At 43.3% G+C, this 24,086-nt stretch overlaps 1 long non-coding RNA gene across 2 annotated transcripts; it reads right to left on the bottom strand.

Annotated features, from left to right (window-relative positions):
• Positions 1 to 991: 991 nt before the first annotated feature.
• On the bottom strand, positions 992 to 20,153 carry LOC123455130. 2 transcript variants are annotated; one of them, XR_006633690.1, is made up of 3 exons: positions 19,891 to 20,153; positions 19,708 to 19,766; positions 992 to 1,121 (listed from the first exon to the last, which is right to left on the bottom strand). It is a non-coding gene; the product is annotated as an uncharacterized LOC123455130 (long non-coding RNA). The 2 variants fall into 2 exon arrangements; XR_006633689.1 differs by lacking the exon at positions 992 to 1,121 and adding an exon at positions 17,000 to 17,303.
• Between the last annotated feature and the right edge of the window lie 3,933 nt (positions 20,154 to 24,086).

Genomic DNA, 24,086 nt, shown 5'->3' with positions numbered 1-24,086 from the left:
TGCTGTGCCACACCCGCCACCTGGGGCTCTGTGGCCTGCCCACGGAGAATCTGTCCTGAGGTTGGCTGTGGGAGGACCCTGGGCCCTGCGGGACTTGGGAGATGCAGCCTGCAGCACGGGGTGAGCCGGGCCAGGGCAGGTGCCCTTCACCAGCATGGTAGCCACGTGGCATCCTTGAAGGCACTGTCTTGTGTGAGGGGCGGGAGAAGAATGTAGGGTGAGATTGAGGACATGGGAAACAGGGATGTGGAAATGAAAGCCACTGTCCCCATCCTGGCTGTGGGACCCTTTCCCACCACTGTCCTGCACTGGCTGCCTGGGCCTTCCTTCCATCCTCCTCCTGCCCCTCAATTGTGCCCTCCACAGAGCCTCGGATCCTCCTGTACATCCATCCCCTTTGCCCCCAGCCCTGTCCTTCCTTTCCGTCCTTCCATCCACCCACCCATTTATCCAGCCATCTACACACTCATCCACCCACCACCCATCCATCTGTCCACACACTCATTCACCTACCATCCACCCATCCATCCATCCATCTTACCTACCTGGCTCATTCACCTAGCCAATATGTCTTGAGGATCCTCCTATCTCTGCCTCCAGAGGGCTTAGATGCATCCACCCATCACACCTGACATTTTATGTGGACACTGGGATTCCAAACTCAGGTCCTCATGCACAAGAATTTTACAGACTGAGCTATCTCCCCAGCCCCCGAAACAACTTCCTTATACAATAAAGACTATTACTGCATGGAGTCTTAATTTTATACTCTGACGCCATTTTATTTTATTGTTACAGAATTTTGTTTTAAGCCTTTAACCAATGGAGACTTGAACACTTGTGCAGAATAAAAAGTACATTCTTTTTTTAAAAAAAAATGTTTTTATTTGAGACAGAAGGGGAGAGAAGAGAGAGAAAGGGAAACAGGGAGATTGAGAATGGGCGCACCAGGGCCTCTAGACCCTGCAAAGGAACTCCAGCCGCATGCTCCACCTTGTGCATCTGATTTACATGGGATCTGGTGAACCGAACCTGGGTCCTTAGACTTCACAGGCAAGCTCCTTAATTGCTAAGCAATTTCTCCAGCCCCAAAAGTGAATTCTTTAAAGGGAATCAGCATCCTAAAACCAAAGCACAAAAGCAACAAAATTGTTACACTTTTTCTTTAAAACATCTGGCCATCATACATTTCAAAATCATGGGTCCTATGTTGGAATGATGACTCAGTGGTTACCGAGCTTGTCTGAAAAGCCAAAGGACATAGGTTCAATTCCCCAGAACCCTTTAAGCCAGATGCACATTCATCTGGTGGCACATACATCTGGAGCGTTTGCAGTGGTGCACCCATTCTCTCTCCCTATTTTTTCTCTCTCTTTCAAATAAATAAGTACTATCTACAAAACAAAAAGCTTTCATCTTAGAAACCAACCAACCAACCATGGGTTCATTTATTTTTTTTTACTTATTTTAATATTTTTTATTTGAGGAAGTGGCAGAGAGAGAGAGAGAGGAGAGGGCGAGCGCCAGGGTTTCCAGCCACTGCAAACGAACCCCAGATGCATGCACCCCTTTGTACATCTGGCTAATGTGAGTCCTGGGGAATGGAACAGAGGTCCTTTGGCTTTGCAGGCAAATGCCTTAACCGCTAAGCCAACTCTCTAACCAGGGGTCCATTTATAATACGTTACCTGGTGGCGCCTTGGCTAGTGACATCTATTTCTTTCACTATGTAGTCTGAGGGTGGCCACGAACTCACGGCGATCTTCCTACCTCTGCCTCCCCAGTGCTGGGATTCAAGGCGTGCGCCACCACGCGGGGCTTAGCAGCATCTATTTCTATAACCTGCTAATGTTTCTGTAGACTGTTAAACAGTTAACATAAAATGCTATTACCAATGAAGACAGGTAGCTGAGGAGAGAAATTATAAGAAGCTGGAACTGGAGAGGGAATCCTGTCCAAGTCGCTTTTCCACGGTCCTTTCCCTGCGTGTAGGCTACGTTACCAGTAGGTGGCAGCACCGCCGCGTGCTGGTCCTCATTAAGAAAGAGACCAAATGCCAACCCCGCTGACATTTAGAACTGAGAGAACCGGCCTGCGCGCTAGAGCCATTCCAACAAATACTGCCTTTAAGCAGAACTACTGATAACGGCCCGGCTGATTTAAAACAATACCGACGGAACTTCACTAAAATATAACTGACAACCAGACAAGAGAAAGAGAGATTGACGTACATGGTTTCTGCATAATCACCCCAGTGGAGAAGGGGACAAGCTGAGATGTTTTCTGTCACAAGGAATCAATCATTAAGTTGGGTCAAAATAGTAATTGTTGATGGGCTATCAGATATCCCACCGAGGAAACTTAGAAAACCAGTTCTTGGCATGGGGACAGAAACTCCAAATATTTGGAGGTTGGAGTAGGAATTGGGGGAAGCAGGCGTCATCAGTCAGGATAGGGTGATGTTAATGAATTTGGGCTGCGGGCTTCCTTGCAGGCTCAGTGATCTTATGGAGTCTCCCACACGTAACTGCTCACAGAGGTGGTGTGGGACCCACCATACCTATTTTTAGTTACTCTTTTCCCTTTATATACCTTGGCTTATATGTTTCTGTCTGTACACATCCTTTCTACATGGTTGTTTCTAGACTACAGTTCATCTACATTTGTCAGAAGTTTTCTCTGCTGAGAGGCTTTTTTGGGGAGGGGGTTCGAGGTAGGGTCTCACTCTATCTCCAGCTGACCAGTAGTATCAGGATGGCCTTGAACTCACAGCCATCCTACCTCTGCCTCAGAGTGCTGGGATTAAAGGCGTGCACAACCACGTCGGCTGCTAAGAGGCTTTTCTGAGGCCATCCCTGAAGCTATTGAGAAGAGTGGCTTAGTCTCCCAGTCTAATTTGTTTCCGTGTCTTCCTCATGTACATCAAAAGAGGGAAAATTAGGCATTTCTCTAATGATAAACATGTGATTTTTTTTTCTGTGTCTAGAAAAGAAATCAGCTTTGTCCTCTAGGTAATGGCTTTTATTTATTTTTATTTTTTTAATTTATTTCTTTTTTTCAGTTTTTCAAGGTAGGGTGTCATTCTATCTCAGGCTGACTTGGAACTCTGTAGTTCCAGACTGGATTCAAATTCACAGAAATCCTTCTACCCCTGCCTCCTGATTGCAAGAATTAAAAGCATGGGCCACCAGGCCTGGATATTTTTATTTTTACTTTTTAAATATTATTTCAGGGCTGGAGAGATACCTTAGCGGTTACAACACTTACCTACAAAGACTAACAACCCTAGTTCGATTCCCTATGTAAAGACGCACAAAGGGTGTATGCACCTGTAGTTCATTTGCAGCAGCTGGAAGCTCTGGTGTACCCATTCTCTTTGTCTGTCTCTCTCCTCTCTCCCTCCCTGCTTGCAAATACATAAATAAAATATTTTAAAATATTTATCTGATTGTGGGGGGTGGAATGGGTGTGCCAGGGCCTCTTGCTGCTGCAAAATCCATACACATGTGCCAATCTATGCATCTGACTTTATAAGTAATGAAGAATTGAACCTAGGCCATCAGGATTTGCAAGCAACTGCCTTTACTTGCTGAGCCATCTCTCTAGCCCAAAGAGTAAATGTTTTAAAAATTTATTATCTTATCCTCATCAATAATACACTTTACTTGGGGTTACATTAAACAAAACGATTTTGGGCCGGGCATGGTTGGTGCATGCCTTTAATCCCAGCATTTGGGAGGCAGAGGTAGGAGGAATGTCATGAGATTGAGGCCAGCCCGAGACTATACAGTAAATTCCAGGTCAGCCTGAGCTATAGTGAGACCCTACCTCTAAAAACAAAACAAAAAAAAAAAAAGAAAGAAAGGAAAAAAGATAAGATTAAATTTTTTATTTATTAATATACTAGAGAGAGAAGAAATGTGCCATCTTGTGCATCTGGCTTACATGGGTCCTGGGGAATGGAACCTGGGTTCTATGGCTTTGCAGTCAAGTGCCTTAACCACTAAGCAATCTTTTCCTGCTCAAGATTTAAGTTTATGTGCTAGGAATAGAACCTAGGTCCCTTATGCATGCCAAGCATATTACAGTATCATTCAGCTACATCCTTAGCCTCCTAAAATAAACTTACATTAAAAAATAAACTTGGGCCAGGCGTGGTGGTTCATGCCTTTAATCCCAGCACTTGGGAGGCAAAGGTAAGAGGATCACCTTGAGTTCAAGACCACCCTGAGACTACATAGTGAATTCCAGGTCAGCCTGGGCTAGAGTGAGACCCTACCTCAACAAAACCAAAAAAAAAAAGAATAAATAAAATAAATAAATAAACTTGGGAGCTGGGTATGGTGGCACATGCCTTTAACCCCAGCACTTGGGAGGCAGAGGTAGGAGGTCAAGGTTGCCCTGAGACTACATAGTGAGTTCCAAGTCAACCTGAGCTAGAGTGAGACCCTACCTCAAAAAAACAAAAAATGCAAATACAAATAAATAAACTTGGGCTGGAGAGAAGGCTTAGCGGTTACGGAGCTTGCCTGCGAAGCCTAAGGACCCATGTCCAACTCTCCAGATCCCACACAAACCAGACACACAAGGTGGCACAGGGCAGAAGGTGGCACATGCACACGGGGGCACACACGTCTGGAGTTCAACCGCAATGGCTGCAGGACCCGGCGCACTAAGTCTCTCTCTTTCATAAAAACTTACAAAATAGACGCTGTGCTTCTCTTACGTGTTTTGCCGCCCGTCAGTTTGAAGCGGGTAGAAATGTAGTAAGATGTCTTAAGTGCGGGGCTGAGGCCTAAGTCAGCCTGGGGGTTCGCAGAATGACCTCAACTATTCTTGTGGTGAAAGGCAAGAAAGTAATGATGCCTGGCCTCTGGAGTTTTCCTCTTTGAGATTGAATTCTGCACCCCACATCTTGTGAAAATGGTTTAATCTACTTGAGGTTGCTGGTTCCTCATCAGCCCAGTAAGATTGCAGAGTGCAGCTCACAGCAGACCACCTGCCTGCGCCAGCGCTCCCACCTCTCAGCACAGAAACAAAAACGGTGAGAACAGCACACATTTCCTCATCGGGAAATGGATAGTATAATTTTTTTTTTTTTTTGAGGTAGGTTCTCATTCTAGGCAAGGCTGTCCTGGAACTCTGTAGTCCCAGGCTAGCCTCAAACTCACAGCAATCCTCCTACCTCTGCTTCCTGAGTGCTGCGATTAAAGATGTGCACCACCCTGCTAGGCTTGGATAGCATAATATTATTTCCAGTATTTCTTCCCAAATCATCTGTCTGTGACAAGGCCTTCAAATTCCTATTTTATTTTATCTTGCATGGAATATGTATTAGACCACTCAAAGATAACCATTCATGAAGTGAAGTCTCTGTGAGATGAACGTGCAGATCATTTTCTAAGAAAGCATGTGTTATTGCTTCTGTAATAAAAGGTTAACTGGGCTTAGAAAACACTATTGCACCTGACCTCTGGACGTCAGCACTTCACCCACACCAGGCATGCACATCCTAGCAGCCTTTGTGTTGGTAGAATAGACCAGTGAATTCTATTTGGGGCCAGGGATTCAATCCTAATCCTACAAACAAAGCAGATTGTTGTGAACAGGCTTCTGTTAAGGGAAGATGCTCAATGAATAAACTACTGTATGAGTGTTTTAATCAATGATCATTTCAAGTCATTATTTAATGGGTCACAGTTTTATGTAGAATGTAGTGTTTGTGGATTAGATAAGCTGGGTTTCATATTTATGCATAGAGTTAGATCACACTAGCAGCAAATGTCGTATTTTAAAAATATATGTACTTGAAGGCATTCAGAAATCCATTAAAATATCAGCTATGGGCTGGAGAGATGCTTAGCAGGTAAGGCACTTGCCTGTGAAATCTAAGGACCCAGGTCCAATTCCCCAGGACCCACATACGCCAGATGCACAATATGGCATGTGTGTCTGCAGTTTGTTTGCAGTGGCTAGAGGCCCTTGTGTGCCCATTCCCCATCTATCCATCATCTATCTATCTATTGATTGATCAAGCTAGCTAGCTAGCTAGCTACCTACCTACCTACCTATCTATGTGCCTCTTTCTCTCTGTGTATGTATGTGTGTGTGTGTTAAATAAATAAGTAAATTTGGAAAAAACCTACTTTCATAATAGACATTGATCCATTTTATGATAGAATATTTATCATATACTTGGACTTGTATTGATAGAAGAATACTTTACCTATGAGATGTTCTCAGTCTGTTAAAGGGACATAGATACAAGTGTATTATTTATATTATAAGGAATGAAGTGCTGTGATAATTAACTCATTAAAGTTTTTAAAAATGATTGTATTGTCTCAACTAGACTATTAAGAATAAGATATATGGGCTGGAGTGATGGCTTAGCAGTTAAAGCATTTGACTGCAAAGCCAATAGACCCAGGTTTGATTTCCTAGGACCCACGTTAGCCAGATGCACAAGGGAGCACACGCATCTGGAGTTCGTTTGCAGTGGCTGGAGTCCCTGCCACACCCATTCATTCACTCACTCTCTCTCCCTCTCTCCCTCTTCCTCTTTGAAATAAATAAATAAATTTTTTTAAAACAATGAGATATGCTACTTTAAGAGCTTGGGGCTGGGGGGTAGCTCAGTGGTAGAGTACTTGTCTGTGTGTGTGTGAGTCCTTGGGTTAGAGCCCAGAACCAACATAAATAAGCAAAATAATAAGTACGTACTTCAAGGACTTGTGCTCTCACAGGACGCTTTTTTAAAAATTATGTTTTGGGCTGGAGAGATGGCTTAGTGGTTAAAACACTTGCCTGTGAAGCCTGAGGACCCCGGTTCAAGGCTCAATTCTCCAGGACCCACGTAAGCCAGATGCACAAGGGAGCGCATGCATCTGGAGTTCATTTGCAGTGGCTGGAGATCCTGGCGCACCCATTCTCTCTCTGCCTCTTTCTCTGTCTGTCTGTCTGTCTGTTGCTCTCAAATAAATAAAAATTATGTTTTGAGGTAGGGTCTCAGGCTGACCTGGCATTTACTGTATAGTCTCAGGATAGCCTCCTACCTCTGCCTCCCAAGTGCTGGTATTAAAGGCATGCACCACCATGCCCAGCTACATATACTGTAGCAGGGGAGACTGGCAAATACAGAAGAAATTACCAAAGGGTAACTAAACTAACCAGGTAAAATTTAAACTGAATTTTGAAAAGCTAATAGGATTAAGAGGAAGAGAAGGGAAGCGGGTGTTCTGGGCAAAAAAGCCATTTTTTTCAATGTACACGGATGAGGAAAGCTGAAATCGCTTGGGTGTCTGGATTCTCAGGTCCATGCTGGGAAGTAGAAAGAGACACAGAAGAGATGATAAGAATCAAGTAATGAAAGGCCATGTGACTATTCCAAGGGTTTGGACTTGATCTGATTCAAACCATCAAATGTTTGTCAGCAGAGAATGTGTGTGTGTGTGTGTGTGTGTGTGTGTGTGTGTTCAGAAATGTCGGTATATGCTTAAGAAGATAAATTACATACCATTCAGTTTTTATACTTTTTCTATTTTACCATCACCAACCACAATCTCAGAACACTTTAGGACATTTCCTTATTTCTAAAATAATTTCTGTCCCCATGAACAGTCACCTCCTCCCACCCCCAGCCATAAACAGCCATTAATCTTTCTATCTGTATAGATCTGCCTAATGTGGATATTTTATATCGATGGCATATATGGTATGTGGGCTTTCAAGACTAGACCTGTTCTTTTAGCAGACAATTTTTGAAGTTTATACATGCTGTAGCATATATTAGTGATCATTCTTCTTTATTGATGAATAATAGTCCATTTAGTTCTTAGTTCTGTATTGTTGCTATAACAAGCTAACACAAATATAGATCAAGCTGGGCATGGTGGTGCACACCTTTAATCCCAGCACTCCAGAGGCATAGGTAGGAGAATCGCTGTGAGTTCAAGGACAGCCATAAACTATATAGTTAATTCCAGGTCAGCCTGGGCTACAGCAAGAATCTTCCACAAAAACAAACACATACACATTGATCAATGTAAAGAGAGCAAGAAAAAGAGTAAGAAAGAGAAAGAGAGTATGGGCACCTAGGGCCTCTTGCTGCTACAAACTCCGGATGCATGTGCAGGAGTTGTGCCTCTGGCTTTCAGTAGCTATTAGAGAAGTGAACTCAGGCTGACAGGCTTTGCAAGCAAGTACCTTTAGCTACTGAGCTGTCTCTCCAGCCCCTCTTTTTTTTTTTTTTGTTTTTTTTTTGAGGTAAGGTCTCACTCTAGCCCAGGCTGACCTGGAATTCACTATGGAGTCTCAGGGTGGCCTCGAACTCACGGTGATCCTCCTACCTCTGCCTCCCAAGTGCTGGGATTAAAGGCGGGCGCCACCACTCCCGGCTCCAGCCCCTCTTGTTCCTTGTTGTTCCTTGTTGTTGTTTTGTTTTTCTAGGTAGGTCTCACTCTAGCCCAGGCTGACCTGGAATTTATTATGTAGACTCAGCCTGACCTCAAATGCACAGAAATCTTCCTACCTCTGCCTCCTGAGTGCTGGGATTAGAGGATTGTAGAGAAGTTGAAAACAGAAAAAAAAAAAAAATCTCAAAACCATTGTAGCTTCCTTCTCATTGCTGGGACAAAACACCTAGCCAAAAGCAACTATGGAAGGAAAAGGTTTTGGCTTACATTGTCAAGGGGAAGTTTCATCATGGTAGGGAAACGATGGCAAAAGCAGACAGCTGGTATCACATCTTCATAGCAACTGGGAGAAAGCAGCAAGAGTATGAGCTCTGTTAGAAACACTCTGTGCCGCTGGACTAATAAGCAGCAAGGCTGTGCCCAGTGACACACCTCCTCCAGCAAGGCTCCACCTCCCACAGGCTGCACCAGTGAGGGATTAAGTATGGGGCTTCATTAAAGACACGAGGGCTGGAGAGATGGTTTGGTGGTTAAGGCATTTGCCTGCAAAGCCAAAGGACCCAGGTTTGATACCCCAGGACCCACATTAGCCCGATGAACAAGGGGGCACACGCGTCTGGAGTTTGTTTGCAGTGGCTGGAGTCCCTGGCGCACCCATTCTTTCACTCTCTCCCTCTTTCTGTCAAATAAATAAATATAAAATATATTTAAAAAACCATATTTGAAAACCAAACGTGTTGCATACACCTATAATCCCAATATTAAGGAGGCTATGTAGGAAAATGGCAAGTGTGGGCATGTAAGTAGCAGAGGTGATGTCACGTGTCTCCCTCTATCATGTTCCACATTAATTTTTTGGAAACAGAGTCTCTCACTGAACCAAGAACTCACCTTTTGAGTAGATAACTAAATAATTCATTAGTCTCGGGTATCCTCCTTTCTCTGTCTCATCTGCACTAGGATTACAAGTATGAACTACCATGCCGAGCACTTTCTGTGGTAATAAGGATGCGGACTCAGGCTCTTAGGTTTGCTTGACAAGCACTTTGTCCACTGAGCTGCCTCCCTAGCCTGATGATAAGCATTCTTAAAGCTCTGGTAACAGTTCCAATAAGGTGGGCTATTTTGTATGAAGGAAAATAAAAAGGGGAGGAAAGAGTGGGGTATAAGAAGTTGTTTCAAGTGAAGATAAAAGAGAAAATTAGCACTCAGGAGGCAGAGGTAGGAGGATCACTTTGAGTTCGAGGCCAGCCTCACACCACATAATGAATTCCAGGTAAGCCTGAGCTAGAGTGAGACCTACCTTGAAAAACAAAACTAAACACAAAAACAGAGAGAGAGAGGATTGCTAAATCAACTCCTGGCTATGATCCTAAGGTAGGTGGCTTGTTTTCAGCATGAATTTCACCTATGTCACATATGCAGATCATCTATTTTTAAACTCAGAAACAGATCTGTTTGTTTTGGGTAGCTCTATGTGTTTCAAAGGACTTTTACTCAAAATTATGCCTTGTTTTTATTTAGTTTACACAGAACAGTTATTTTCCTGATTTTATTTTTGCCCAAGATTTTTGGGGGGGGGTCACAGCAATATCATATTTAAAGTAGCTTTTTTAAATTATGAATTTCTCCATTTGTTTTGATATCCTATTGGAATGAGGAGTGTCCTTTTGTAGATTTTCTGGTCATTGAAAATATTTTTTTTTCTTTTCTATGTCATAATTCACAAACCTAGTAGATTCTCTTACTTTCTTCTCCTTTTTAGGGTAAAAATATTCTATGGAAAGGGGAAGGACTTGTTGGAGTAAGCATGAATTTTTAAAATATATTTTATTTATTTATTTTTAAAAGCATTTCTTTTTATTATTTGTTCATCTGAGAGAGAATGGGCATGCCAGGGCCTCCAGCTTCTGCAAACAAACTCCAGACACGTGCATCACCTTGTGCATTTGACTTATGTGGGTCCTGGAGAATTAAACCCGGGTTCTTTGGTTTTGCAGGCAAGTGTCTTAACTGCTAAGCCATCTCTCTAGCCCTTGCACAGATTTTCAATGATACCATTCTCTTCTCTGCTCCTCCTCAGCACCACATTCATCATTATTATTATTATTATTTTATTTTTATTTGGTTTTTCAAGGTAGGGTTTCACTTTAGCCCAGGCTGGCTTGGAATTTATTATATAGTCTCAGGGTGGCCTCAGACTCATGGAGATCCTCCTACCTCTGCCTCCCAAGGGCTGGGATTCAAGGCGTGAGCCACGCCTGGCCATTATTTTTGACAAAACAGGAAAATAAGTCAGTTCTGGTGGGCCTCTGTTTCATAGTGACATCCAGCAAGCCTCTCCAGCACAGCAGTGCTTCAGGAAATGCACTCAGGCATGCAGCATATGACTGGTGCTTGTGATGGTAGAAGGAGCAGTGCAAGGATGTGTAACTAACAAAGAAAAAGCCAAGGGAGAAATCCAGGAGGCAAGAAATAAACCATAAAGCAGCCAACACACATGTACTGAACATTTCCTTTGTGTAGGGAACTCAGCTAATGAACAGAGTCACTGAATGTGCGGGTAAAATTCACCTCTTTTTTTTTTTTTTTTTTTTTTTTTTAGTTTTTCTGGTTTTTCAAGGTAGGGTCTCACTCTAGCCCAGGCTGACCTGGAATTCACTATATAGTCTCAGGGTGGCCTTGAACTCATGGCAGTCCTCCTACCTCTGCCTTCAAGTGCTGCGATTAAAGGTGTGAGCCACACCTGGCCTAAGTTCACTTCTTTTTTTTTTAAAAAAAAATATTTTATTTTATTTTAGAGAGAGAATGGGCATGCCAGAGCCTTCAGCCACTGCAAATGAACTCCAGATACATGCATCACCTTGTACTGGCTTACGTGGATACTGGGGAATCAAACCTGGGTCCTTAAGCTTCTGAGGCAAATGCCTAACCATGAAGCCATCTCTCCAGCCCTAAAATTCACCTCTTACCTTCAGTGAACTTGACAATCAACTGGACCACACATGTAGACCCAAGTTACAGCACAAATGGCAACAACAACAACAAAAAAATTGAAAATCATTTCAGTGATCTATAGTGCATTTGGCTGGTCATTAGCAGCTTTAACAAGAAAAAATTTATATGTGATAAATAAAACCGCTAAAAATGAATACTTGAGTAATTTTTAGTACCATCATCACCACAGTCCAGTTTTAGAACATTTCTACTGCTACTACGACTACAAAAAACTCCCTGATGTGAGCATTTGTAGGAAATCCCCAGTTCCTTCCCCAAGCCTTGGGTCATCATGGATGTGGTTTGCCAGCACAGCCTGGAGCCGAGGGCTTCTCTGACCTTCCTCCTGAGACAGCATTGCTCTGAACGTGAACCGTGTCCAGTACTGTGGGAATAACCCTTTAGAGATTTTTGTTTTTGTTTTTCTTTTTTTTTTTTTGATTTTTCGAGGTAGGGTTTCACTCTAGCTCAGGCTGACCTGGAATTCACTCTGTATTCTCAGGGTGGCCTCGAACTCATGGCGATCCTTCTACCTCTGCCTCTCGAGTGCTGGGATTAAAGGCATTTGCCACCACGCCCGGCTTTCTTTTGTTTTTTGAGGTAGGGTCTCACTCTAGCCCAGGCTGACCTAGAATTCACTATGTAGTCTCAGGGTGGCCTTGAACTCACAGGAATCCTCCTACCTCTGCCTCCCAAGTGCTGGAATTAAAGGCATGTGCCACCATGCCCGGCTAGAGATTTGTTTTTTTTTTTTCTTCCTGCGAATTTTCTTGGTTCTTGCTTTAGTCTTGGTAGTTTCCTTATCCAAACTTGCCCAAAACTTAGAAGGCCCTCTCTAGGCTGAAGAAATGCCTCTTGCTTGCAAAGTCTAACAACCTGTATTCACTTCCCCAGTTCCCATGTAAAGCCAGATGCATGAAGTGGTGGATTTGTTTGTAATTTGTTTGCAGTAGCAGAAGGCCTCAGGTGCCTGTTCTTTCAAAATATAGGTAAATAAATAAATATACATACATACACACATATATATATGTATTATATATATATATGTATGCATATATATATATATATTTGTTCTAAAAAAAGAAGGGGGTTGGAGAAATGGCTTAGTGGTTAAACGCTTGCCTGTGAAGCCTAAGGACCCTGGTTCGAGGCTCAATTCCCCAAGATCCAATTAAGCCAGATGCACAAGGTGGCACATGCATCTGGAGTTCTTTTGCAATGGCTGGAGGCCCTGGCACACCCATATTCTCTCTCTCTCTCTCTCTCTGTTGCTCTCAAATAAATAAAAATAAACAAAAAATATTTTAAAAAAGAAGGGCCTTTCTCAGTAAATCCCTGAGAACAACTCTAACTCTGTTCTGTTACCTTTTCTTTGACACCTTGCCATCCATTGTAGCTGCCGCCATTGCCATCTTCTCCACCCAGGACACTGACTCTACTTGGGCTCCCCTATGTGCACTGTGGTCCATGAGCTGCGGTCCTCTTGGGACTCTCATCCAGCTCCTTATGTTAGGAATCTCTGTCTGTACCATTTATTAACCAATGTCTGAAAAATAATATCTCCTATATTTTATTTATTGGTTTTTAAAAAAAAATTGTTCAGTTTTATATATTTATTTGAGAGCAACAGAGAGAGAGAAAGAGGCAGAGAGAGAGAGAGAGAGAGAATGGGCGCGCCAGGTCCTCCAGCCACTGCAAACAAACTCCAGACACGTGCACCCCTTGTGCATCTGGCTAACATGAGTCCTGGAGAATCGAGCCTTGAGCCAGGGTCCTTAGGCTTCACAGGCAAGCGCTTCATCTCTCCAGCCCTTTATTGTTTTTTTTTGAGGTAGACTTTCGCTCTAGCCCAGGCTGACCTGGAATTCGCTATGTAGTTTCAGACTGGCCTCGAACTCACAGTGATCCTCCTACCTCTGCTTCCTGAATTCTGGGATTAAAGGTGTGTGCCACTATACCCAGCTTTTAAAAAAAATGTTTTTAGCCAGGCTTGGTGGTGCACATCTTTGATCCCAGAATTCAGGAGGCAGAGGTAGAGGATCGCCTAGAGTTCGAGGCCACCCTAAAACTACATAGCGAATTCCAGGTCAGTCTGAGCAAGTGAGACCTTACCTGGGAAAACCAAAAAAAAAAAAAAGTTTTTAATATGTATTTATTTGAGAGACAGAGGCAGAGAGAGAGAGGAAGGACACACTAGGGCCTCCAGCCACTGCAAACCATCTTCACCTTGTACATCTGGCTTTTAAGTGATACTGGGGAACTGAACCTTGGTCCTTTAGCTTTGCAGGCAAGCACCTTAACTGATAAGCCATCTCTCCAGCCCCCTTATTTTTAAAATAGTTTTTTATTTATTTGTGAAAGGAGAGAGAGAGAGAATAACAAAGAGTGGGTGAACAGGGCCTCTTGCCATTGCAAACAAACTCCAGACAAATGTGCACCACTGTGCATCTGTCTTTCATGGTTACTAGGGAATTGAACCTGGGTAGGCAGGGTTTGCAAGCAAGTACCTTTAACTTCTGAGCAATCTCCCCAGCCCATGTCTCACATGTTTTAAACAGTTTCTGACTATTTAAGACGGAATGGTAAATCCGGTCTCTGTTATTCATTGTGACTAGAAATAGACGTTCTCGTTTTCAAGGTATTTTCCTATTATCTCCTGTATCTATGACCAGTTTATATAATACAGTTAATTCTTAATCATTCAGTGGTAGATTAAACTAATTGTGAAATGAAACATGGTAAATACAGACCTATGTGTATATCTACAGGTAAAAAGCACAAAGTGATTGATGAACCTATGGAAAATCTCTATATATTGCCATGGTTCATGGTATCTGCGAGGTCAATCTAATAACAACTTATCCCTTTCTAGTCATATGTAAATAGGTACTATCTTGAATTTCATATAGAATGAGAATGTTTTTGCAGTCAGGTTCACATTGCTGGTAGAAATCACCCAACCAAGAGCAGCTTGTGGGAAAAAGAGGTTTATTTTGGCTTACAGGCTTGAGGGAAAGCTCAATGATGGCAGGAAAAAACGATGGCATGAGCAGAGGGTGTACATCACGCCCTGGCCAACATAAGGTGGACAATAGCAACAGGAGAGTGTGCCAAACACTGGCATGGGGAAACTGGCTATAACACCCGTAAGTCCACCCCCAACAACAAACTGCCTCCAGGAGGCATAAATTCCCAAATCTCCATCAGCTAGGGAACCTAGCATTCAGAACGCCTAAGTTTATGGGAGACACCTGAATCAAACCATGACAGAGAAGGAGACTCAAATGATTCACTAAGGGCTGGGAAGGCAGCTCAGTGGTTGATGACACCTGCTCATAAACTAGGCCTAAGTTTGAATCCCCAGTACCCACGTAAAGCCAGATGTACAAAGACACACATGTATCTGGAGTCATTTGCAACTGCAAGAGGACCTGGAAGCCCATACTCTCTCTCCCTCACAAGTAAGAAAAATACTAGGGCTGGGGAGATGGCTTAGTGGTTGAGGCTCTTGCCTGAAAAGCTAAAGGACCCAGGTTCAGTTCCCCAGAACCCATGTTAGCCAGATGCACAAGGTGGCACCCGAATCTGGAGTTTGTTTGCAGGGCTTCAGGCCCTGGCGCGCCCATTCGCCCTCTTTCATGCACTCTATCTGCTTCTTTCCCTCTCTCTGAAATAAATAAATAAAATAAAAACTAAAAAAAAGAGATTCATTAATTTTAATTTTCTTAGAGGTAGTTACTGAGGGTTGGACACCAGTCTTGTCTATACTAGTAATGAGTACTACCCAATCAATCCCAATTCATTAGTTCTAAACTTGAACAATAAGTAAATTTATTTTGTACCTTTTGGAAGGCATGGTGAGTTTTCTCTGAGAGGAGGGATGTGGCAGTGATGGAAGGCTGGAGAGAGGGGCACAGCCAACATCGGGCATGGGGCATTTACGCAGCACTCTTCCAGACCATTGCTCTGAGTTTTTGTCATACTTTGAATGGCCTTCATAGAGTAGTGCATTAATGTGTCTTTCATCAGGATTTTATGGTCTCTACTGACAGAAACCCCACCCAAACTAGGGAACAGAAGAAGAGAATTAAATGGCTAAATAGACTTAAAGTCCACAGTTACATCTAGTCTTAGATGTGATGGACCATAAAGGGCCAGCTTCATATTTCTACCTCTGACTCAGTTCCGTTTCTTTTTTTGTTTGTGTGTTTGTTTTTTCGAGGTAGGGTCTCGCTCCAGCCTCGGCTCACCTGAAGTTCACTATGTAGTCTCAGGTTGGCCTTGAACTCACAGCAATTCTCCTACCTTTGCCTCCAGAGTGCCGGGATTAAAGGCACGCGCCACCATACCCGGAAGCTCCATTTCTTTAAATTTTCTGGAAAGTTCTGCTTTGGTGGCAAGATGCTGCCCAGGCTGCATGTTTCTCTCGATATTGCTTTTGTTATTGCTTTTTATTATTACTTTTATCTTTTCTTTGTTTCTTTTTCTTTTTTTAGGCAGAGTCTCACTCTAGCCCAGGTTGGCCTTGAATTCATGGCAGTCCTCCTACCTCAGCCTCCTGAGCGCTGGAATTAAAGGTGTGCACTGTCACACCTGGCTGTCCCCTTCCTGTTTCAAAGTATTTCGAGCAGAGATCCTAAGAGTCACTCAACCCACCTAAGTCATATGTCTGTTCCTGAAAACTGATGAGGAAATGTCTGCACTGACTTAGGCTAAGGTCACGGCTTCACCCTAGACTGAGGGTGGCGTTCCTCTCCAATCACGTGGCTGAGAATGGGAATCACGGCAGCTGTTAGAGGATGGGTGAAAGACTGTTAGAAAGGCAAGTAACAGATGTGTTCACTAAATGTAACTGTAGTCAAGTAAGTTTACATTAAATCTACTTCAGATTATACTTTGATAGCCAAGTGTGGTGATGTGTGCCGGTCCTCCCAGCTATTTTGGAGGCGGAGGCAGGAGAATGATATCTTTTTTAAAAAATTTATTCTATTTATTTATTTATTAGAGAAAAAAAACAAAAACAAAAAAACAGGGGTGCCAGGGCCTCATGCTACTGCACATGAACTCCAGATTCATGCGCCACCTTGTGCATCTGGCTTACATGGGTTCTGGGGAATCGAACCTGGGTCCTTAGGCTTTGTAGGCAAGCACCTTAACCGCTAAGCCATCTCTCCAGCCCAGGAGAGTAATATCTTGAACCCAGTAGTTTGAAGCCAGCCAAAACAACTTAGCAAGAGCCTCTCTAAAAAACAAACAGGGCAAAGGGGAAAGTGCGGGAGGGAAGGAAGTACGATTGGTTATGGTCTACAATTATGAAAGTTGTCAATAAAAAAAAAAATAAGTTAAAGCCTGGTGTGGTGGCACATGCCTTTAACCCAGCACTCAGGAAGCAGAGGTAGGAGGATTGCCATGAGTTCAAGGCTATTCTGAGAGTACATAGTGAATTCCAGTTCATCTTGAGCTACAGTGAGACTCTACCTCAAAAAAAAAAAAAAAAAAAAAAAACAGGCAAAATCATAGTTTGACTACTAGTTTACATGCATCCCCTCCTCCACTTTTGCCACAACACATATATTGTCTTACTACCCTAGTTCGCTGGGAATGTGAGGTACATTGTGCAACAGGAGAACACATGAGGAGATTACATAATACGTCAGCAGGAAACTTGGAGGACTTCATAGAAAGGGCAGGCTTTCCTATGGAGAGACGGGAGGGACATTCCAGGGACAAAGAACTGCACAAAGACCATCGGCCAGGAACATGCAGAACGATAAGTAGGTCAGTGAAAGGAGAGGCTGAGGTTAAGGGTGAGGCTATAAAGAGGCTGAGAAAACATCAAACAGTCCTTGAGCCTCAGCCTGAAGTGCTGGAGTGGAGATCAACAGGCATTCTCTGTAAAGCACCAAACAGGGAACATTTTAAGCTTTGCAAGCCAAGATACATAACCAATGATGTTATGAAAGTGCTTAATATGATAAGGTAGAAAAAAATTCCTGTAGATCTTTGTTGATGGACTTTTAAATATACTAACTAACAATTGTGTATCATTTTTTCGTAGCACAGTTCCAGTGTATGAATAACTGGGGTTCAAAATTAGTATGCCGCAGTGTCAGGCACAGTTATGGGCCCCAGGCCACCAGAGGCTAAAGTAGGCCTGAGCTGTCAGGCTCGGCTGAGGGCCCCAGACCGCAGGAGGGTGCAGTAGGCCTAGACCCCGATAATCTCAGTTTGAGACTGGCAGGAGTGGGGCTGCTCCCTTCCTTTGCCAAGGGCACCTGGATTCCTGTTAAGACTTAGGTTTCCCCGTGGCCATGTGACCTTTTACCACTCACCCAGAGGGTTCCAGTATGTAAATGAGGTATCAGCCAGCAGCCTTCACAGAGCCAGTCCTCCTGTGACCCTTACCCCGTACCTTTTCCCACCACTACACGAACGCTTATAAGCCCGTTTCCCCAACAAATAATCAAGCTGTCCTCTGACACAGTCTCCTGGGTGTTGTTTCCTGTCACGCTCATGGCCACTGAAGACCCTGCTCTGCAGTCACCTGGACGCCTCTGGGAAACTGATGTGCAGCAATCCAAGGGTGGCCAGGAGCCACATCCTAGCAACAAATGCAATATGTATGTTCACCTTTAAGGCTGGAGAGATGGCACTTGCTTGCAAAGCCTGATGACCACAGTTCAATTCCCCAGTACACATGGAAAGTCAGAAGCACAAAGTGGCTCATGCATCTGGAATTTGTTTGCAATGATAAGAGGACCTGGTGAGCCCATTCTCTCCCTCTGTCTCCGACTCTCACTCTGCTTGCAAATAAATACAATATTTTTTAAAATGTTCCCTTTTAGAAATCATTTTTAATTCACAAGTGACACAAAAACAGGCAGCTCTGGCTGAAAAGATGGCTCAGCAGTTAAGCTGATTGCCTGCAAAGGCTAAAGACCCGCGTTAGATTCCCCACTACCCACTTGGTGCTAGATGCACAAGGTGGCACATGCATCTGGAGTTCTTTTGTAGTGGGTAGAGGCCCTGGCATGCCCATTCTCTCTCTTTCTACCTGCCTCTCTCTCTCTGTTTCTCTCTCTTTCAAATAAATAAATAAAACATTTTTATTTTGTTGTTGTTTATTCTTTTTTTTTTAATTTTTTTTGGTTTATTTTTATTTATTTATTTGAGAGTGACAGACAGAGAAAGAGGCAGAGAGAGAGAGAGAGAATGGGCGCACCAGGACTTCCAGCCACTGCAGATGATTTCCAGACACGTGCGCCCCCTTGTGCATCTGGCTGTCTTGGGTCCTGGGGAATCGAGTCCCAAACCGGGGTCCTTAGGCTTCACAGGCAAGCGCTTAACCGCTAAGCCATCTCTCCAGCCCCATAAATAAAATATTTTCAAAAACCAGGCAGCTGGATCTGACTCACGGGCTACAGTCAAAGCTGTACCACTGCAGAGAAGGATTCCATGGTTTTAGAAAGGCAGATTATGTGGCGGTAAGGTTACACGAGAATGAGACAAACTGGCAGCCACATAGTCATTCTCATGACCCCTGGCCCGAGGGTTCATTTTCCACACTGCAGATACTTGCGGTCAATTGTAGCCAAAAATGTTAAATGGTAAGTTCCAGAGATAGACAAGTTATGTGCCATTTTGAGTAGCACAATAAAACCTCACGGCCTGCCAGAGATGTGAATCACCTCTTTGGCCAGTGTTGCTCACTACTTGCCCGCTAGTCACTTGGTGGTCAACTTGATTATCGGATCAACTATCAATGGTTTCACAGTACTTGTATTCTAGGAAACCTTTTCCTTTTTTTCTTTTTAAATATTTTATCTATTTATTTCTTGGAGGGAGAAAGAGGCAGGCAGATCAATAAGTAGGTAGAGAGGATGCATAGGCCAGGGCCTCCAGCCACTGTAAATGAATTCCAAACACATGTGCCACCTTGTGCGTCTGGCTTTAGGTGGATTCTGGGGAATCGAATCTGGGTCCTTTGGCTTTTATGGCAAGTGCCTTAACCACTAAATCATCTCTCCAGCCCAGGGAAACCTTTTCTTGCTTAATAATGGTCCCCCCAAATATGAGAGGATTGACCCTGAAAATTTAAGTATGTCAAGGAGAGGCTGTGAAGTGCTTCGTTTTCATGAAAATGTCAAAACAAAAGATTAAGCTTACTTGGCTTTCATTACAGTATATTGTTATAGCTATCCTATTTTACTATTACTGTTAACCTCCTAGTATGCCTAACTTATAAATTAAACTGTATGAATGTGAAAAAACAAAACACATAAGATTCAGTACAAACCTGGATTTCAGGAACCCACTGGAGCCTGGAACATATTCCCTATGGATAAAAAACAGCCACTGCACAGAAAAGGAGACACATAATGAGACTCTAAATCAGAATGCCCTATGTTTGGGTGATTGTGTTCAGGAAAGCAGCCAGTGAAGACATTCAGAATCGTAAGCCAGGCATTATGGCACATACCTTTAATCCTAGAGCTCAGGAGGAAGTGGTAGGCGGCTCACCATGAGTTCAAGGCCAGTCTGGAACTCCAGAGTAAGTTCCAGATCATTCTAGGCTAGAGTGAGACTCTACCTTGAAAACAAACAAACAGAATCTTAAGTCACAGCAACACTACAGCTCAGATGGATGCACTCATCACACAGACAGGATTCACTTGCTTTTCAACAGTCTCTTGACATATGTGAGGCTATTTGGGCTCCATCTTCAGGAGTGGAAAAGACTCTGAAAAGAGAAGAGAAAAAAAAAAAAAACTTCTTTCCGAAGCTAGTTTCATAGCTTCTATGAGTCACAGTGTCTTTATGATCTACCCTGTTCTGTTATGTGATCTTTGCATCTGGTTTGAATTCTCAGTTGTCTAGCAGATTGGTATTCAGCAGCTTTTTGAAAAATATATTAATTTTTATTTATTAATTAGAGACAGAGAGAGGGAGAGAGAGAAAGAGACACAAAGAGAGAATAGGCATGCCAGAGTCTCAAGCCACTGTAAACAAATTCCAGATGTATGCGCCACCTTGTGCCTCTGGCTTACGTTGGACCTGGAGAATCGAACTTGGGTCCTCAGGCTTTGCAGGCAAGTGCCTTAACCGCTAAGCCATCTCTCCAGCCCTCCAGCAGCTTTTAATGGCCCATTAAATAGACACTTTACTAAGGGAACCTTCTTTCCAAAGAGCAGAATGAATGTGCTATTGACGTTTTGTCACTAATCTGAACCTTTTTCACCTTAGAATCTGGGGTCAGTATGTAGGTTTGTTTCAGGGAACAAAGAGTCTGAGCAAAAAGTCAAAGCTAGGTGTTGTGGTAAAGGCAACTAATCCCCGTACTTGGGAAGTTGAAGCAGGAGGATTGTTATGAGTTTCAGGCCAGCCTGAGAACAAAGGGAGACCATGTCTCAAAAGAGGGGGACGTAACCAGGCATGGTGGTGCATACCTTTAATCCCAGCACTCAGGAGGCAGAGGTTGGAGGATTGCCATGAGTTCGAGGCCACCCTGAGACTACATAGTTAATTCCAGGTCAGTCTGGACCAGTGTGAGACACTACCTTGAAAAACCAAAAAAAAAAAAAAAAGAGGGACAGGAAGAAAAGAAAGAGAGAGAGAGAGAGAGAGAGAGATTGATTTACATAAAGGTCAAAGATTCTCCTTGGATAGCTTATGTTAGGACAGCATGACAGTGTCTATCAAATAAATTCCTCTTCAGCCATGTTTTCAAAGATTTGTTTGGGACTTAAGGAAATGGTAAAAAAGTTAAAATGGGTTGAGAAGACTAAGAACCCTATTTTGGAGAGATGTTAGCAATCGTGTATCTGTCTGGTTCTGAAAGTGAAAGTCTCTTCAACATTCTCGCTGGGATACCCCGGCCCTACTCCTGTCTCTTGTCTAGCTGTGTAGTCAGTAGAAGTGGTGACTCTGGGCAGGAGCGATGGCTCAGCCACTAAGGTGCTTGCCGGCAAAGCCTAAGGACCCAATGTTCACTCCCCAGTCCCCACAGAAGCCAGATGCACAAAGTGGCACATGCATCTGGAAATCCTTTGCAGATGCTGGAGGCCATGACATACCTGTTCTCTCAGTCTGTTTGCTCTCTCTCTGTCTCTCTGCTTGCAAATAAATAAATAATAGTTTTTTTTTAAGTGATAATAAAATATATTTTAAAAAAAGAAAATAAAAAAATTTAGAGGCCTGGGAGATGGCTTATCAGTTAAGGCACTTGTCTTAGAGGCCTAATGACCCAAGTTCAATCCCCCAGGACCCACATAAGCCAAACGCACAAGGTGACACATCTGTCTGGAGTGGCTGGAGGCCCTGGTGCACCCTCTCTCTCTCAGATAAATAAATAAAATATTTTATAAAAGAAGTGGCAGTTCTGGTGACAATTAGATAAAGTGGGAGAAAAAGCATGTTGAGTTCCTTAAGAAGACACCAGGTATAATCTCTGAAAAACTCACGAACAGATGTTCACCTCACCCAGGACAAATGTTAGTGTAGTCTCAGAAACGTACTCTATTGACGCAAACCCTCTATGCCACGCAGTGAGCTAAAAATATCAAGCTGCGTCAGTTGATCATTACAAAACGTTTTATTATGTTGAAGACTGAGGGGTCACATCCATCCATCAAGTTCCTTTCTATGTATCAGGCTGTATTTGAAAGAGTATTTTTCTTCTAGAGAGCTGCAGAGGAGCTGCGGCTACAACGCCATGCTATTTCCTACTGCAGGATTTGCTTTATAATAAAGAAAAACGTATTTCTTTTTTTTTTTTTGTTTTTACGAGGTAGGGTCACGCTAGCTCAGGCTGACCTGGAATTCACTATGGAGTCTCAGGGTGGCCTTGAACTCATGGCGATCCTCCTACCTCTGCCTCCCAAGTGCTGGGATTAAAGGTGTGTGCCACCACGCTTGGCATCAAGAAAAGGATATTGCTTAAGGAACAGGTGTATGTCGAGAGAGCAGGAGCAAACAGCAGTGCCCCGTTGCCATAGAAACAGCCTGGTGTCCTAGGAACAAGCATATTCGTTTGCTTGGCCTGCCTTGCTGTGCTCTGTCAACACAGGTAGAGAGCTTACACACAGACCTCAAGTGACAGCCTTCCGGCTCCAGAGTACTCCTGTAGATGTACGTCTGGACATGGAGGGAAGGGCAGAGAATTCCGCCAAGCAGCCAAAGGACGGCAGCGTCAAAGTTAAATTTATTCCTATCCACTTGTTATCTAGATTTGCTAGAAATAGGTCTCCTCTGTGTGTGTTGGCTCTACTAAAGGAAGCATAAAAAAACTCAGTGGCAGTGGCTGATATGTGACCTGTGGCTCTGCTCAGGCTGCCTTCTTTGCATTGTGGTGTTTTTCCAAAACTTCGCTTGTCCCTAGGTCTTTAAGCCACAAAGGCTGTGGAGAAGTGGCATGGTCTATTTGTAATTCGAAAGCTGGTGCTTTCCTTTTCTGCTTACTTTCAGTGTACTCCTTACTTTCTGTGAGAATGAGGAGAGAGAGAGTGTGTGTGTGTGTGTGCGTGCGTGCATGCACATGCTTTACTGGGATTGAACTCAGGGTTTGCACATGCTAGTCAAAAGTCACACGTGTAGACTTGGATAACTTTTGGGTTAATCCCAGCACTCGGGAGGCAGAGGTAGGAGGACCGCCACGAGTTCGAGGCCACCCTGAGAATACAGAGTGAATTCCAGGTCAGCCTGGGCTAGAGTGAGACCCTACCTCAAAAAACCAAAATAAATAACTAACGAAATAAATAAATACAATTCTGGAAGAAAATAATATCATTGACAGGAAAAAGAAGGATGCTGCCAGGTGTGGTGGCGCACACCTTTAATCCCAGCACTTGGGAGGCAGAGGTGGAGGATTGCCATGAGTTCAAGGCCACCCTGAGACTACATAGTGAATTCCAGGACAGCCTGAGCTAGAGTGAGACCCTACCTCGAAAAACCAAAAAAAAGGAAGGAAGCTGAGTGAGTGTCAGCAGAGTGCAAGGAGAGAAAGACTCACTGTTGGGGCCGATCAATACAAGTCAGAGTCTTGAAGAAGAAAGCAAAGGAGGGCTGGAGAGATGGCTCAGTGGTTTAGGTGCTTGACTGCAATGCCTAATGACCTGGGTTTGATTCCCCAGTACCCATGTAGAGCTAGATACATAAAGTAGTGCATGCATCTGGAGGTTGTTTGTAGTGGCTAAAGGCTCTTCCCACTCTCTGTGCTTGCAAGCAAATTTAAAAAAAATATATTTTAAAAGGTAGCAAAGGAAAAATTTTGTTAAAAATGAATATGAAGTTATTCACGTGAATATTGTCAATAGATTAATATCAGGTATATTGTATTTGAAGCCATGCTTTTAATTAAATGTAAATAGCAAACTCAAGACTCATGTCAACTTCTACTTTAGTGACACATTCAAGGCAGATTACAAGTCTATTAATGACATAACTACATTACTTAAAAAAAGTTTCTCCTCAGTAGCTGATTCACCAAGTCATATTTCCACAAAAAGAGATTTAACATCAAAGAGATATTATTTATAGGCAACTTTTGTGAATTTTGACTGGTGGTGTGCTTGTTGGAAATGCAGTGACTTTTCCAAAGGACAGTCCTTTTCCACGTGATTCCACACAAGGTGTGACAAGGACGCCAAGGAAGTACAGCCTTACTGAGGACTTCCTGCG

The sequence above is a fragment of the Jaculus jaculus genome, chromosome 15 (assembly GCF_020740685.1).
Source record: "Jaculus jaculus isolate mJacJac1 chromosome 15, mJacJac1.mat.Y.cur, whole genome shotgun sequence".
Taxonomy (NCBI): Eukaryota; Metazoa; Chordata; class Mammalia; order Rodentia; family Dipodidae; genus Jaculus; species Jaculus jaculus.
This window is presented reverse-complemented; position numbering and strand designations above follow the sequence as displayed.